Below are 19,093 nucleotides of genomic sequence, written 5' to 3' on the forward strand. Positions count from 1 at the left end.
AGGAGAGCTTTTACCACTATTACTTCATTTGACCCTCACATTAGCCCTGGGAAATAGGTGTTGTTATGATCTCCATTTTATATTTAAGGAAAGTGAAACAGAAATTAAATGATTTATGAGGGTCACACAATTGGGAAATGTCTCAGGCTGTATTTGATGTCTTTTTGATGTCAGGCCCAGTGCTCTATCTACTGCACTACCTTGGTGTCTTTGCAAACATAGAGCAATTTCTCCTGAAATGTGAAAGTATTCTGAGAGGTACTGATGTTTTGATTGAAACTAGAGGTTCTAAGAAACAGAGATGAAGAGGAACAGTTTCATAGAGTTTCAGGAGACAAACAGCATAGATCAGAAGTCAAAGAATCCAGTTTGGCTATAATCACTTAAGTGACACAGAAGAGAAAGTGCTGGACCTTCCCTCTCACAAAGCAGATGAGCAATAATTTTATATGAGAAAATATAAGAATTCTGGTGTGGATATGTTGGATTTAATATGTCTATGGGACATCCAGATAGAAAAGTTCAATAGGCAGTTGGTGATGCAAGACCAGGCTTCAGAAGAGAACTTAGAACTGGAGAAATAGATCTGAGAGTCATCTGCATAGAGATAATAATGAAATTCATGGGAAGTAAAGAGATAATTATACAATTCTTTAGGAGGAGAAGGTCTAACCCGGAGACTTGGAGCATACCCACTATTAGCAGGTACAAAATGGATTAAGGAGTCTGAAAAGAAATTGTCAGATGGGTAGAAAGACAACCAAGAGAGGATAGTATCATAGAATCTTGATGCAAACCAAGTCATTTTGTGTCAGAAGTAAATCTTGAACTCAGATCTTCTTAGCTAGCTCTAGCTCTATCTCCATTACATTATGTTGCCTTACACAGCACACTCTTTTCTTTCCCATCTTTCAGAGATATTGTGCTAGAAACTCAAATGAAAAGTGTATACCACAGTATTGAACATGAATTTAAAAAGTTTTCTCAACCACTATGTTCTTTATTTCATTCCCTAGTATCTATTGTATTAATGACTATGAATACTGAAGAAGTATGGTTTCAGCAGTCTGACTGCATTGTCTTACTTAGTTTACTTTTGTGTTCAAAGATCCTAAGTAGCAAAGACTCAGTTTTCTTTAGGTCTAATATTGCTTTTAATCTTGAGACCACAGATTCATTCTAATACAAACAACTGCCTTTAGTTGCTCCTTACTTATTTGGGGGATATGGCAGAAAAGTAATGGCTAAGCATTAATTTTTGTCCACAGAAATTAGAAGTATTGGAGAGAGTGCAGCAGGGGAGGTCTATCATGTCAGGATCTATGTGCAGTTCCCAGACCAAAGATGGCATTTACTGATAGCAAGTGCCAAATTTTTCTTTCTTTTCATCCAGTCCTGGCTGTTGTTTCCAATTCTGACTGTTTATCTTTTGTATTTATTCTATAAACAATATAATAGGCTCAGCAGAGATATGTTGAGAGAAGGCAACATGCAAAATATTATCAACTGGCAGGTCACTGGGAGTTTAATGGTTGTGAGCCAATCATATAATGGTTTGCAAACTATTATTTTACACGTGGGGAAGGAAGCATTATGGGATTCTGGACTGTAAGCAAAAGATGCCTTCCCTTCCCATCCCCTTGCAATATCTAAAGTAACTAGCCTACACTCTACGCTATGAGTTAGCTCAAAATATGTCTGTCAGGCTATGTTAGCTGCAGAGGTTTTATGTGTATATTTTTATTCATCTTGTTTTTTTCTTTAATTTGACATTTCATCCATGAAGGAAATCACATAGTCCAAATTGCCTTTACCATATCCTCATTCCTGTCCTATTGGAAGGATTTTTCCATGAACTTGTGGCTCATTCTTGCACCCCAACTTGTCTCTCTTCTCTTTGTCTGGGTTCCTCCCTCTGCTTGTATAATTTCATTAGACCTTAATTTCATTAGGTCTAAAGGAAAGACACATTGGATGAATTTGAATATAAATAGCACAAGGCAAAATTCTCAGGCCAAAATACTCTGAACTCCTAAGTTACTGGGGTTGGGAATTTGGACCAAATACTATACCTTCTAATAATAAGGTTTAACATCCAAGGGAAGTTTCCCCAAAGAGTTTCAGAAAAAGAGATAGCTGGGTACATGTCTATGCCTATTAGGAAATACGGACAATTTTTAAGAGAAAAAAAAGGAAATTTTTTTCATTTCTTTATTCAATAAACATTTATTAAGTGCCTACTATGTGCCAGGTACTGTGCCAACTGCTGAGGGTAGAAAAAGTGGCAAAAATAGTCCCTGTTCTCAAGGAGGTTATTGTATAATGGGCAGAGACAACATGCAAATAAAAAATATAAAAAGCAAGATATATACAGGATAAATGGAAAATAATTAAATGAGAGAAAGCACTGGAATTAAGAGGATTTAGGGAAGGCTCCCTGTGGGGACTTAAGGTTCTCAGGCACTGAGAGTTTCTAATATGAACAGAGGGTATGCTGTTTAATATGTAAAAATAAAATAGTGTTTTGGAAGCATCTAACAAAATGAAACCTCTTTTTCACTGAGCTGGAGTGATGAGTCTGTTAAAGATTTATGAAAGCTTGAATATATGAGGAGACTGGTAAACTGGAACATATGAGTTTTCACTTATTTTAAGTATAGCCCACATTATTCAACCCAGCTGAAAGGTGGCCAGAGCTCTAAGAAGAGAAGATGAAGTGTTCTAAAAGTGACATCCTATTGTTCTTCTTTTATTCTCCTTTGCTGACTTCCACATCAAGCTTGCTTCATTAACTAGTCAAAACAAGATGTTCCCATCTGCCAGAAGTTGTAGCTACCTGAAAAATCAAAGTCTTTGCTGCTAGGTACACTTGAAAGCCACCAGAATCAGCAGGAAGTTCACAGTTTGCTAAACAGAGCCCAAGGGAAAATACAAAAGCATATTGCCATTTCCTGAATATTGGTGATTTTTTTCTTTTTTTGTCTAGTCAGCTAACATGACATCCGTGGGGTTCAGAAGGAACATGGTACAGAAATTCAATGTGGTGTCATTTTATGGACTCGTTTTTCTAACTAAAACCACATTCTCCATCAAAAAAAAAAAAAAAGAATTTGGCAGAGGGGGAAAAAGATAATTTAGGTGCTTGGTAGGAAAGCAATTTCTAATTACAATCCCCCGGGATGGATTCCCATTGACTCATGAGACCACTTTGTGGTGTGTAGGGAATTCATGCACAGGAAAGGACCAATTACCCCACAATGACCCTCTAAGACCAAATTAATTTCCTCCCTATCTATTAAGAAATTATATGTATATTCTGTTAGGAAGAATTAATTTCTTCTATATTGAGAAACATATGTACATTATTTTAAAAATAATTTCCTTCATATATATTGAGAAACTATATATATATATATATATATATATATATATATATTCTCTATGGGAGAATTATGCAATCAATTTGTAGTAGGGTGTGAAGCAGGCTAATTAAATCAAAAACCATGGCACACATTGAGGACAGCATCATGAAAACAAAAAAACATATGAACTTCCATACTGGTCCATTCTGCCAAGCACTCTTTTACTCTCCAATAGAAAAATCAAGGAAGATTTTGTGGGATATTTCCTCTGGTAACAAAGTCAAGAGCCCATTGTATTCCAAACTTCCCAGCTTCCTTCAGTGATCAATTATGGATACATTTCCCATTAAATTATTTCAACTTTTTTCCCAAACTATATTTCTATGTTTGAAATATTTTTATTACCTTTCAAAAATAACCATTTTCATATTAGATGCCAGTAGGACAAGGGAATATATTCTTTCATTTGGCCTAAAGTTATTGCTTTTAAGCCTCAAAGAATATCTCATGGTTGATGAACAAGGTAATGCACATTCACTTAATTCATAGATTCTGAAAGTCAGCATGGAACAAAGATTTGAAAATTGTGTACAGGGTTGAGAAGATATGAGTAAAAATCATTCCTTTGATACATAATTGATATATGATCCTGAAGAAATTACTTAATCTCTTAGTCCCCTACAAAAACTTTATAATTATATACTATAGTACTAAAGTCCAATATGCAATGGTAGAAGAAACTCCTCATTAGGAGCTTCCTATACTGCTGAATTCACAGATCTTAATTCCTTCCCCTCCAAAAAAAGTCATTCTTGGCTCATATGAGTTAAAATAATATCTACTAGTTTATTTTACTTGGTCTTCCATATTAGCCAATATCCTAATACTCTAATAATGCATGCCATTTCATTTTTAAGTTATTTTTAATTACTTAATTTTTAAGTTAAAAAAGAGGCCCTTCTTTCACTTGAATCATTGTTGGTTTGTTGGTTCCTGACTATTTCAAACTCCTAAAATATTTGGGGTTGTTAGGGCAAGGGGAAGGAATTTCAGAAGTGATGACAATTGGGAATTGAGAGATATTCATGGAAAGAGACCTTTTTAAAGAAAGCATCATAGGTCTCTGGTATACAGCCTATTTGCCAGCAGTGCTATGTACTGTTCACAGGATTACTTACAAAAAATAACAGTATTTGATCACTGTAGTTTCCTACCCCTTCATATAAGAAGAAAGAAGTCAATTATTGCTAACAGAATGCACATATAATTTCTTAATAGAAATAAAAAGATCCCCTTCATGCTCATTCTCTATCTTATCTTCTCAGCACAGCATGTGGAGCATTGGGCCTGGAAACAAAAAGATTAGAATTCAAATTTTATCAACTGTATGACCTTGGGCAAGTAACTTATCTCTATCTTATATTCCTCATCTGTAAAATTTGGATATTAGCAACACTACCTCTCAGGGTTACTATGACATCAAAATGAGATAATATTTGTAAAGCATTAGCATAGTGCCTGCCATGTAGTAGATATTATATAAATATTAGTTATGATTACTACTGAATTATTATTCTCTCAGAAGGGATGATGGCCAGAACTTTATGTAAGCATGTTTCCTTTACAAAATGTTTCTGATAATCCATATGTTATATTTAATATATACATATACATATGTACACATTTTTTCATAGTGGTATATGTAATAAGTTCATTTTTCTTTTAGTGATGTTTTAATTTTTGTAATATTCTAAATTCTGTCATCCAGGTAAAGGTTTGTTGGTGTTTTTTTGGTGTTTTTTAATTTGTTTATTCTTTGATTATCTTATTTTTGTTTGTTGTTTGTTTTTAATCCCTACTGTATTTCCATCCTGAGTTCCCCCCAAAAGTATTATAAATATTCTCCAGCCTTCTTGAAGATTATTTGCTTTTCAAACTGTTCTTTGCAGTGATTTTCTTAACAAATGCCCATGTTTTATCATAGCTCTCTTTTCTATAATTGAATAACTATGTGATGAATGTCTTTGGTTTTCCTCCTGCCACCAGAATGTTGGGTTGAATTGTGTTGTGATCACTATTACTTAGTGGCTCACCCACAAATCCATCCTATGCCACTTCCTGCTCACGGCTCAGGATCATGTTCAGTACATTCTCTTTTATTTCATTTAATATTCTAGAAAGAACCTTTCTATATGTCAAGTCCAAAAGTCATATCTTCAGTTTTGCTGAGAATTCTTGGAAAATATTTTATGGATAATATTTAATGTTCCCCAATAATGCTACACAGAGGTAGGAGAGGATATAATAATGCATGATTTCTCAAACTAATATAGTCATAGAACTCATAGAGAAGGCAATCTATGATGGTGGAAAGAAAACTAGATTTCATTTCAATATCAGCTCTGCTCCTTTCATGTAATTTCTCAGAGCTTTAGTTTCCTCTTCTCTAAAATGAGGAACTTGAATTAGATGATCTTTAAGATCCCTTCTAAAATGTTAAGCTTTGCTCTTATGAAATACACTGAAAATATCAATAAATTTAGATATAGGAAGTTGGAGGTTATAGAACATCCTAAGAAGGAGGAGACTAGAACTTTTTGGAGCATAAGACAATTAAGTCAATTTTCAGAGTGAGTAATTTCTGTTTACATGTGTGTGCATGTGTATAACATCCATAAAATATCCTAGTAAATATTTATTTTATTTTATTTTTTCTGAGGCAATTGGGGTTAAGTGACTTGCCCAGCATCACACAACTAGACTACTAAATATTTTAAAGGGAAAATATGCTAGTATAAATGTTTTCCCATAGAGCTTTTACAAATATTTAGGAATGATGTACAATAGAGATCCATCAAACACAATTTAGGAAATGTTGACATAGAAGGAAAAACACTTGTCTTCCTAGTCTGGTTAGCAAACCAAGTTCTAAACCAAACCTTACGTCCTACCACCAAAAATTGTCTTGAGCAAACTACTCTGGCTTTCTAGGCTTTGGTTTTCTCAGATTAAAATGAGAATGTTGAAATAAATGATCTTCCAGTCAGGAGTATCCTAGAGATAATTCAAACTGGATCTCATTTTTTTCAAGGAGTTGATCTTAAAATTTTCAGTGTGATGATTTGTACCTTGGAAATTGGCAAAAAATTAGAACTTGATTTATTTTGTTGTGTTATGCCACAGTCTCTTTGAACTGTTCTACCTCAGTTTCCCTGCACTAGTTTCCCTTATTGTCCTGACTGAGTTTCCCTGAATTGTTCTGTCTCAGTTTCCTTAACTGTTCTGCCTCAATCCCCTTAGTTATAAAATCCCCCTCTGGTCCATTAAGACTGAGGACCATTTGCTCTAAGGTTATAAATTATCAATGTAAGACTCAAGATAAGGAGGAGATCAGACTTCCTGACTCCTTCTGCTCTCAGGAATTTGTGACACTATCCCTCTAAATTTTAGAGTCTAAAATATTCCAAAAGATAAGACTATCCTGGATACCTCATTGAAATCTTTACTTCTGTTTATTCAGACATCCTGACTGGCCTTTAATAAGAATTTATAGCCTCCTCCCCCATCCTGACAGAACCAAATGGGTCTGTGAAGAAGTTTCCTGCTTCCTTCCCCTTCTTTGTTTGTACAAAAGATATATAAGGATTTGGGATTCACCCATTCATCACTGGATACTTTGAGATGAGAGTCCCGTCCAGTCAATTATGCTCTCCAATTAATAAAATATTAAAAACTCTCTAATCTCTCTCCTGCCCCAGTTTCTCCGGCATTACAGTTGATTGTCTAGATTTACAAGACTGATGAACAAAATGTTAATAATACAGGTGAAACATAAATGGTATGTCCTGCACACATTTAACTACAGCTAAATATTGTCAAATATTTGCTAGCAACCTCCTTTTTCCAATTTTCCAATTTTAGAATTTTCTCATGTTTTAGATTTACTCTCAAAACTTGATGTGACCTCACAGATTGTCCAACTTACATACTTAACAAAAGGATCCTTATCGCAGTATACCTGACAGGTAAGTTCTTTTAGCCACTGTTTGGTGATCTCCAGTAAGGAGCCCGCTGCTTCCTATAGCAGTCCCTCCCCTTTCAGATAATTCCAAACATTATCAAGTTTTGTTTTATTTCCTGAACCCAAGTTTAAATTTGTTGTTTTTTTTTTCAAATGAATTATTCTGAGTCCTCTAGGTACAAGCAGAGTCTGCTGTCTAATTTTCTTATTTAACCACTTGATTTTTGATGTGGAAGTTGAACCAAATTTATTTCATAAACTGATATAACTACACTCCCAGTTTAATAAATCAGCTCTACTTTGTCATCCCCATTTACCTAACACATTAGTTAATTTACTCTATTTGACTAGAATCCCTTTCAATTTGAGTCATAAGGGCATTGTCTTTGTCAATTTTCTTCTCTCAATATTTCAGTAAAATCCACCTAAATTGGCAATTTTTTTTCTATTCGCCATAGTGCCTGGTAGAGTATTAAGGCACATGGTACTCAACAAGGCTTAAAAGTATAAGGACTTAAAGAAGAAATGCAGAGTAATGACTTTTACTTAATCCCTATATCATAAAGCAAAGATTGATCCACTGCTAGGAATGCCTAGTTTCTAGTATAACCAATTCTCTTGAACTACAAATATTCACATTAAGTAAACTCTTCTTTCATGTACCATTTGCTGAAATCCATGCAAATCCAACTGAATAATACCAAAAAGTATTTTCTTCCTTTGATAAAATGGGATGTTCATTGGCTGAGACAGCAAGAGGAAAGAAAAGCATAGAACAGAAGGCCAAAAAAACAATGGCACATTACAATGATTACTTTTTATTATTATTTATTGTTTGGAAGTTAGTATTCTCCATGTCTGAGATTAATCAGCTTAGTAACAAGACAACCAAAAAAGCCCAATTGTGATTCATTTGGCTTCCTTCCCCCCCCCCAGCCAACCTTCTACCCCATTGAAATTTTCCTGAACTTGTTTTCTAACGTCTGAAAAGCATTCTTCCCTGTTCCAAAAGCAAAAGGTGATTGTATTTTACCAGGTGGCCTTTCTCAGTTTTTAAGCTTTTCTAAGATAGTTTGCATCACCAGGGCCCAATATGAGCAAGACAGAAACTGGGGCAACTCCATGGGAGCACCAAATAATATTAAATACTTGACACTTATAAGGTCTATAGGATAGCACTGTATGCTGTTCAGACTGATTTCAAACTTTTCACCCACAGTCAGCTCATTCGACCTTCACTATTGACCAAGTAAAAGATGATTTCTTTCCTCCAGACTTACTGAGCACTGAAGTGGAAGGTGCACTCCTTGCAAGCCTACACTGCTGACTTTTTATTTAAAGCTGGCCCTGGGCTTTTTAGACCTACTACCTTCCCTGAGGGCACTAATGTAAGGCACAGCTCGCTTCCTACAGACACATCCTGACACAAAACTTTCTTCATCATATAAGTTTTATGTCTTTTTTCAAGCTATGCTTAGTTCCCACAATTCACAAATTACATAAAGAAATATCACAAACAAACGTGCATGTGCACACAAATACAGACACACACACTTGGCAATGATGTAGAAGCCTTTTTTTAATTTGCTTTATAATTTGCAAAGCCTTTTGAACACACTATTTTGTGCCCACTGCAATCCTGACAAGGAGGTGCCAGGAGTATTATGAATAAAATGAGATAATGTTTGTTAAAAGCATTTAGCACAGTACCCAGCATATGATATGTGTTTTATAAATACTTAGTCCTTCTTATCCATGGTCATATAAGCTGGCAACTGTTGGGACTCAGTTCTTCCTAATTCATGTGTTCACAATTCTATCTCAAAACTAGCAAATGCCAAGTCTAACACGGCTTAACGTATTGAACAGTATGGTGGGAAGTATTTTATTTTAGGGAAAGCTTTGTGTTAAATAATGAAGAGTGTATCAAACATATATTCATACCTTTGATCAGTGAACCATGTATTTTGCTGCACGGTTAGAAATCCTATTGTGATGCTAACAGAAGCAAGCTGAAGCCAGTTTGAAATGGTTCAAGAGAGCCAATTGTGAAATTTTGATTTGGAGCATTTACACCTCAGAAATTGACAAATGCTTCAAATTAGAGCTTGACATTATTTTGTTGATTGTCTAGATTAGAGGTGTCAAATGTGGGACTTATTGGGCTGGAACCAGATGAAAATGTAATGGAGAAATATTTAGCAAAAAACAATGATAGAAGAGATAATATTAAAATGTGGTTTTTGTCCAGTCATTTCAGTCTGTCTGACTCTTAGTGATCCCATTTAGGGTTTCTTTGCAAAGATATTGGAGTATTTGCCATTTCCTTCTCCAGTTCATTTTATATATGAGGAGTAGGGTTAAGTGACTTGCCCAGGTTCACACAGTATCTGAAGCTGAATTTGAACTCAGCTCAGTGTTTTATACATTTTACTACCTAGTTGTTCTAAAAAGTTATTATCAAAATCAATATGCAATCTGTAAGGATCCTTGTGTACAGATTAGGGGATTTACATTTCTATTTTAGTTACTTCTGGTCTAGCCTTAAGAAAGTGATGGAAAAAATGTTAATAATGTAGCTTAAACTTGAAAGAGTATAGTGATATATATATATATATATATATACATCACATATTTTTAGTCACATACATACATATATAATATATGTATGTATATACACATTTTTGGTTGTATATGTGTGTACATATATATATATATATATATATATATGTATATGTATATATGGGTGTGTATGATTTGTACAGCCAGTTGCTAAAATCACCAGTAGTAAAATCTTAGGAATCACTGAAAATCTGGGAAGAGTTTTACAATACAGATTCTTTGGGAAACAACCTTAAAATTACCTTTCTACTCATTTGTGTATGTAGGAGCTTGCACATTCAAGTTGTAAGAAAGAAATGGTTTAAGCTCTGAATATATAGAAATCTAAATCTATCTTTCATTAGGTTTCTAGTTCTACAATTATTCTTCCAGAGAAGAACTGAGAATGCTGATTTGGATTTTCAAAGGAGACCAAGTTTTCTCCAGAATTCAACAAAATTAAAAATTTAAAAAATTTAGAAAAAGAATGATGTTCCATTCTATGGGTATTTGTATTTTCTTAAAAAATTTATTTTAGACAATGAACTAAACTACTGAATGTTTTAGCTCTGTATCCTCTGTACTCGAAGAGCTATAAGCACAACAAAAATGAATTTTTAAAATATTTTCAAAGCAAACAAAGAAATAGAAAAAATAGTCATTTGACTCTAGCAGGTTCCATAAGGTAGTTAAAAATCAGATTATTTTCAGATGGGCCTTTTCAAAACTTTGTTTACTGTCTCTGACTGATGATTTCCAACTTATGCAGCAAAATAAATGGTTCACTGATCAAAGCATGAATATATTTCCAAATTCATGTTTTAAGCCCTTTTTATTATTTAACACAAAGTTTTCCCCACGATAAAATACCTTCCATGATACTGTCCAGTATGTAAAGCCTCATTAGATTTGGCAGTCACACTTTTCAATCATCTTCTGTGGTGGAAGTAAAATAAAAAAATTTTTTCACATACTTCTCCAGAGTTCTGTATTTTTCTAAAAAAAAAAAATAAAATAAACCTGTTGGAAATAGCATTAAAGCCAAATCTGCTACTAGGAATTATTGTATTTATGCCTGGGATGGTTTTCAATGAAAATATTGAAAAATACCAATTTTAAAGCACAATCATTCCTGTACAGTTGAAATTGTATTTTCACCATTGTGGCCAAACCAAAATTATCCTCTTTTTTCAATTATGCTTTTGGATATTTTACTAAGAGACCAAACTTGTGTGTAGTACCCATGAAATAGCACCTAACTAAAAATGGATCAATTTTCCTAAAAATCACATATACTTATAAAGGGAATGGAGAAAAATCTATTGCAGAAATATAGTATCAGCAACCAGTAAACTCCTCCAATAAGGTTCTCTTGACTTTTTAAAAAATGTCTTGTCACTTTGATTTTCAGGACACTCGTTAAATATTTGGGTTGACTACGATAAAAGTAAGTTCTTTTTGCTCCTCAAAGACTGCTATATTTTTGCTTCTCTATCCTCTTGCACATAGTAGATGCTTAATATTTGGATGTAAAATTGAACTATATTGAACTTATTAGCTGATATGACTGATCTACTAAGTTAGATCATTGGCCTTGAGTCAGTTTTCCATCAGTGCTAATTGATTTGAACAGTCATCTATATTCCCTGGTTTACTTTTCCTTTTGTCTAGTGGCAAAAATTTGTGAGATGGCTGGCCAGGGTTTGGGTGAAAATTATGACTTGAAACAGAACAAAGTTAATTGTTTCCCATGGGGTACGAACTACAAAGTTCAAGCCTTCTCTCCTTTTGGCTCTGTGCAGGACTTAAGCAGCAAAGTTTGCAAAGAAGAGAAGATGCCAAGAGGGGGTCCACCCAAGAGTGATGGCTTCACAAAGGAGCCCGCTAAGACTCAACCTCCAGCTGCTGCCCCCACCACCACTGCCACCACCGCAGAAGAAGAAAAGTTCAAACACGGAGCAGAGGGAGACCAAAAGGGCATTATTTCACTTTATTTCAATTCAACAAATACCCACTTAGTAGGTTCCATAAACATATTGAATCTATGAATATTCAACAACTAAAAGTAATAAAAGTATGAGTGGGTGGACTGTAGAAGAAAAAAAGAATTGAGTTAAATAAAGACATCTCCTTAAAATTCTAAATCACTTTTTTAAAGAAAATAAAGTATCTGTTGCCTGATCATCACACCTACAGCTTTTAAAATTATAACACAGGACCCCTAATTTTGATCTGTTTTTCATTTTTGGTTAATATTTCACAGATAAGGAATTGTTCTATCTTTATTCTCACAACTACAGAATCCTGAGACCATAATAAATGGCACAGTGAGTCATATCATTGGTCCATAGAACCCTGAATTACTACATCACCGACAACAATCTCTAAGGTGCCTTTTAGGGAAGAGTCAATAAATTGTCCTCAATGAAAGCATCTTTGAAAATTAGAATGATGAGGGGAAGGCAATGTGGAATTGTGATAGGCATACTGGACTGGAAGCCAAGAGATATAGGTTCTAGCTTGAAGTGTGACAAAAGTGAAATCTCAGGGAAAAGCATTTTTAAGCTCTTAAGATCTCAATTTTCTAATTTACAAAATGAAATCCATGGACTTATTTCTATCTAAGTTTTCTCTTAGCCCAAGACACTATAATTTCTTCAAGCCAAGGTGATACAAGACAATTTTTTTCTTCATCCTTATAGGAAAGTACTTTTAGATCTCAGACACCGACCCATAGTGTAATATTCAGCAGTTCCTTCACTCTGCAGTCTATTTCTTAGATTAAATTAATAAATCATCTCAGAGGCACAGCTGGACTAATCTTTATGATTAGTTTTCAACTCCACTAAAATCCTGCTCTGATACCAACCAAACTGGCTCACTTGCTATTCTCAGAACTCAGTTTTCCATCTCACATGCTGTGACTTTGTTCAGGCTGTCTTCTGCCCTCACCATCAGGAGGTCAGACCCTATGTAATGGCTTAGTTTATTGTAGTTTACTACTGGAGCTCAAGAAGACTATTTACTGTTTGTTTATTCTTCTCGGTCCTGCACATCAGGACCAACAAGAATTAGGTTTGATTATTTATTTTAGTACTCTGCCTACTATCAATATTAAGTTGATGAGTCTATAATTTCCAATTGCAATTTTTAGCTTTTTTTTAAATTAAGTAAGAATTCTGGTCCTTAGGAAATTTTCTAGGTCTCTATCATGTACTAAAAAAATGGTCAGGGGTTTTGAAATGATAACTAAATAAACCCTGGGATTCAAGTAGTCATGCCTGATGGTATTCTTCATTTGTCCCTTGACGAAGGAAGTGAGATTAGATATCTAGTTAGATAAAGTGATGGCAGAGTACATAAACCTGATAGACTTCCTTATTTGCTCAGAATAAATCTAGGAATGGACAAAAGAGCTTGGTCCAGAGAACCAACATTGGTGAATCTCTATTTGAGATGACCAAGCTGGACTAGTGACATTTATATGCATGTGTTATGTATGTATGTGTATATTGTAATTATATAAAAATATACATGTATATATTTATACACATATATATGCATGAGTTGCATGTATTTATATATGGGTAGATATGTGTATATATGTATGTGCATATATTATATTCATATGTATAATTACTTTAACGTTGCATTTTCTGAATGTGTATGTATTTTTCTTCTTCATTAAAACTAGTATAACAAAAACCTTGCAAAATATTTCTCTGTTGTTTAAAATGTGGAATTTTGCCCCATTGATGAAGACAGAGCCAAGATAGAATTATATCTCAGATCAACAATTATATTTATAAATGTTTAATACTGATTATGTTGTACAAGTTCCTGGTAATACAAAAACAAAATCCAATTCTCCCCATAAAACTGATATTCTACTGTTAGGAGGGGAAGAAGAAAAGTCTACTTTTTTTGTTTTTTTTAGCTTTTAGAAGTTATATCTATTTTACATCCATCAGAGTGACAAAATTGGAAGAAAGGAAATTACACTTTAGAGGCACTTTAATTTATTATTTAATTTACTGTTGGTAGTAAGGCTGTCAATTGATACAACCATTCTGAAAAGCATTTTGGAACTATGCTGCAGAGTTGGTAAACTGTGTATATAGTCTTATGTGACCCAGCAAAGAAAATATTAGGCCTATATTCCAAAGTGTTCAAAGAAAGAGGAAAAAAGCTTAAAAGTACAAACATATTTAGAGCAGCTCTTTTTGTAGAGGTGAAGGATCAGAAACTAGGTGGTACCCATCAATTGCAGAATGGCTGAACAAATTACTACAGGGTGTGAATGTAATGGAATACTATTAAGCTATAATAAATGATAGATGGTATGATTTCAGAGAAATTACAGAAGACTTGTATGAATTGTTATGAAGATCAATGAGCCAAATCAGAAGAAGTTTATAACAACATATAAAGACAAAAACTTTTGAAAGACTTAAAGAACTCTGATCGATGCAGAGATCTACCTTGATGATAGACAACTGAAGATGAAGAAGGCTCCTCACCTCCTGAAAGAAGATGATGAACTAAATAATCAGAATCAGATCTACATTTTTGAATGTGACAATGTGAGTTTGTTTTGTTTGATTATTCATATTTCTTTTAAAAAAAGAATTTCCTTTTCATTTAAGGAGATAGGATAGAGAGGAAATAAAAGCTTCTTAGTTGTAAAAAAAATTTTTTTAAATTACTCAAATGATCTAATGACCTTTCACTAGAAGCTAAACTTCAACAATTTCTTTTTTTCCTCAAGTATTTTATTTTTCCAATTATATGTAAAGATAGTTTTCAACATTCATTTTTGTAAGATTTGGCATTCCAACTTTTTTCTTCCTTCCTTCCTTATCTCCCCTATCTCTAGAGAGCAAACAATCTGACATAAGTTACACATGTATAATAATTTTAAGCATATTTCCATATTAGTCATGTCATAAAAGAAAAAAATCAGGAAAAAGGGGAAAAAATCATGAGAAAGAAAAAGTAAACAAACAAAAACAGTAAAAATGTTATGATTCAATCGGCATTCAGTCTCCATAGTTCTCTCTCTGGATGCAGATGATATTTTCCATACCAAATCACTATATTGCTGACAAGAACTAAGTCTATCACAATTGATTATCAGATGATCTTGCTGTTATTGTACACAATGTTCTCCTGGTTCTGATCACCTCTAAGCATCATAAATTTTAAAATTTCATCCAACAATAATTCTCTGGTTAATTCATACTTTTTTTTTAACCACACAACATCTCCCAGTAATTATTTACATTTAAAAATATTTATTTAAAATATTTATTTTATTCTGAACTTAAGAAATAAAACAAGCATTTCTATTACTAGTAGAATAAAAAAATATTGCACATGAAACTGCAAATCTATTATGTCAACTAGCTGTTCCTTTAAAAAATTTAACAAAATTATCATATAACTTTTTCCTCTCTCCCCCCCCCCAAAATTGCTAGAATTAAACACAAAAGATTTAATATTATCAAGGTAAAACTTGTCAATCCATATATTGGATTGACTATAAACCAAAGGGGCAAAATTCAAGGAATTTTTCCTAAAATAAAAATAAAATATAATTTGAAATTGAACATTGTACAATATTTTTAAAAGTATGTTTCTGACACATTTTTTGGCTTATTAAAAATATGGCTCGGCTCTCTGGAATAATACTGCACTTTCTTTCCAATTCCTCGGATTCCCAGATAGTACTTTATCTCTAGTTGAGGGCCAGGTTTCAAGATATCTCTTCTCCCCCAAAATCATTTCATACATTTGGCAATAGCCCAACTGGCTATGATTAAAAACAAATCATTCAGACACTGGCAAAGCAATGTAACTTGAAGATGCTTTATTTATGAGTGAAAATCGCAGAGGACTTAATAGTTGAAGGTTTATACATTAAGAGTGTATGAAACATGACAGTAAATGAGATGAATTTTCAAATGAGGTTAAAATGATCCTGAAAGCATCATTCCTTTCAGTACGATTAAAATATACATTCTGCATTCCTTAACCCACCAACACATGTATGAGATACCTAATATTTTCTGCTAATGATAATGGTTATTTTCATGCAACTACCCTTAGGGGACAAATTCCATTCTAATTCAAGACCATTTATGTAGTACTAACAAATGCCCCACACTTGTATATTCAGGCAATATTTGGTTCCCACATCTGAATTAGAAGAGCAGGATGACGGTCTGAGTGGGAGATTAAGGGCAAAATTGAAAGGGAGTTGTCTAGTACTTTCCCAGGGGGCAGGGTTTTCCACTGCTAATAAGCATCACTTGACACAACTGCAAGGTTTTTACACACCATATGATCCTTTGGAATAAGTGTCAAAAAACATTATACTCCATCAAGCTAAAAAGTTCATACCTTCAGAAAGGTCAAAGAAGTCATTTGGTCTAGCCTAGCTAGTGCTAAGTATGGTGATGCTGATTGTGTTTCCATTGCAACCCAGTCATTAGAACAATTCAAGGGGGTAGCCTTTTTAAATTCAAGATTGGCGGTGTTTTATTTATGTTTTTTTCCCCTAATCTGATGTTTTAATTTTAAAGGACTCATATAATATAGGAAATTATTATACTACTATCTGATCTGTTTTTCTTTTTAAATATAACTATGATAAGCAACTAGAACAAATAAACTCTCCCTTAAGAGGTAAGTAAATAATCTTTTATGTTAGGTAGGCTAAATCTCATAGGCTGCTAAAGATATTGTCAATTTCCTCTTTCTAGGCACTAAATGGTAAATTATATGATTTGCCATATGTCATTTGCACAAGCAAATAGCTCCTGGGAACATTTATTGCACTGTCTACCTCAAACAAAACCCATCTTACACCAAGAGACTGGTGGATATTGTCACAAAATCACAGAATCTCAAATTGTAAAGGACATTTGAGGCTATGGGGTCTAACTCATACCTGGAAAAAAATCCTTTATATAACATATTTGACAAATGTGTATTTGCTTAAGGAGCTCCAGGGAAAAGGAACTCAACCTCCCAAAGCAATTCATTCCATTATAGGCTACCTTACTATTAGGAGGTTTTTCCTTATACTAGTACCTAAATTTGTATCTATGAAACTCATACTTTACTTACTTGAGATTTTCTTTCTCAGATTAAATTTATCTTTTTTTTCCATGTGAAAGCTCTTTGCTTGAAGATAACTATTAAGCCTTGCCCCTCTCTTCCTTAACCCCACATCTTTCTCTTCATTTCAAACCTTTCTACTTCAGAACCTAGATTCTAATAATTTCATTTAGATATATGTAAGGGAAAAAAATGTTTAGCTTCTGCCTGCCATTTGCAATTAGGAGTCAGTGGTTCTTCTCCTGGAGCACCAGTCCAAGCTCATGTTTGTTTAAAAACAAAAATTAGGTAAGAGGATGAAAGAGTTTCTTTTTCCTTTGCATTCACAGGGACGTGACTTCTACTGGCATAGAGGGAAAAGGGAATGCCTTGGAGTATTTACCAAAGGACAAATAGAAACCTAACAATTGATTGAGACACAGACCCAAATGTTTGTATTATTTTTTTTCTCAGGGAAAGGTTTGTACACATTTGACACTCACACTTGTCATTCAGAATGAAGATTCATGAGGAAACTGTGAGTGAAATGCTGGTGTCTGAGAACATTTCATGCTAACTGAGAGACATTATCCAAGGAGTGTGAGACCCTTGTCTTGACAGATAGAGTTGGTAATCAAACTTGACGGTACAAGTATATTTTTCTACAAAATTATTACCCTTTGGTTTCCAGGCACATCTCCATTTATAGACCTCGGCTTCTCTGTTCATAAGACGCACTCACTTTGTCAGAACACGTCACTAACACTTTGAAGGATGGATACATTCACTCTCAGTGTGGCTCAAAAACATTTAGACTGAGAGACTGCAGCTTACATAAAACTTTGCCCTTTGATCCTCCATGAAACCCTCAACAGTGATTAGTCCTTTTACCCTCCTTCACATGAGAATCTAGACAATCACTAGATTTTAGAAGAATTTAAGTCTGACAGGATCAATGATATCATATGTCTCCTGTGAAGTTGCCTTTCCAATGGCTGCCATATACTAGGCAGGGAGAATGATAGAAAGTATATGTTGCTCCAGCAAAGAGTGATTCTATAATGCAGCTTCCAAAGTCATGGCAATAAAGGAAATTTCAAGAAAATGCTCAAGAAAATGGAAGGTTAATAGCATTCTATTAAAATTTTTTTTCATGTCAACCAAGCAACTGTATTTATCCAAACTGACTTTAATTGTATTCTCCTCTGAAAGACAAATAGGCAGTAATGATAACAACAACAATAATATGCATGTATACATACATAGTTTATTAATATATATAAATAATTATTGATATTTTATCTTTCATATAATAAAGGAAAACTAAATACAAAGAAATCACAGCTGGAGAATAATTTGTGCCAGGATAATTTCCATCTATACCCAACTGAAAAAGGTCAGAATGAGATTGATAATGATGATGATAATAGTAATAAGAAATTGTCTTTTAAAAGACTCAATTTTAAAACCAGGAGTAGGTTCAAGCTGGTCTCCCTAAGCCAACTCCATCTCACCCTTCCTACAGTGGAAGTGTTGGCTGGGTTCATATGTTATATGTCAAATATTGTTTATCATCTTTTTTGTGCTTATCATCAAATAAAGTTAATTCCATTTCAGGGAGCTTGTGATATTTTTGTTCATGTCATGAGCTTCCTTCGGAAGCAATAGACTTACCCTTACTAGAGATCTTGAGACAAAAACTGGAAAACCATATGGACAGAAGGTGGCAGAAATTCTTGCTCAAGCATGAATTGGTCTGTGGTGTTTCTCAAGCCCCTTGATAGGTCTGAAGTTCTGATGAAAGTTGGATTTGCATTTTTATACTCTGGAATAACATACCTAAACTCATCCACTGGGAATCACTCATTCATTCATATACTTATGAAAGTTATAACTGAAGGAAATTTAAAAATCAAGTATTCATTGTACATCCTTTGTGCCTAGTACTATGATATATGGGATAGAAAAGAAGTAAAATGACATAATCCTACCCTTTAAGGAGCTTAGA

General features: G+C 33.9%; 1 protein-coding gene and 1 long non-coding RNA gene across 3 annotated transcripts in view; one reads left to right on the top strand and one right to left on the bottom strand.

Annotated features, from left to right (window-relative positions):
* The window catches only part of SLC24A3 (solute carrier family 24 member 3), a 721,614-nt gene that overhangs the window by 462,630 nt on the left and 239,891 nt on the right, over positions 1–19,093 (bottom strand). The window lies entirely within an intron of this gene.
* On the top strand, positions 7,302–11,878 carry LOC116421455. Its single transcript, XR_004231819.1, has 3 exons — positions 7,302–7,387; positions 11,396–11,431; positions 11,787–11,878. It is a non-coding gene; the product is annotated as an uncharacterized LOC116421455 (long non-coding RNA).

Source organism: Sarcophilus harrisii, chromosome 2 (assembly GCF_902635505.1).
Source record: "Sarcophilus harrisii chromosome 2, mSarHar1.11, whole genome shotgun sequence".
Lineage (NCBI taxonomy): Eukaryota > Metazoa > Chordata > Mammalia > Dasyuromorphia > Dasyuridae > Sarcophilus > Sarcophilus harrisii.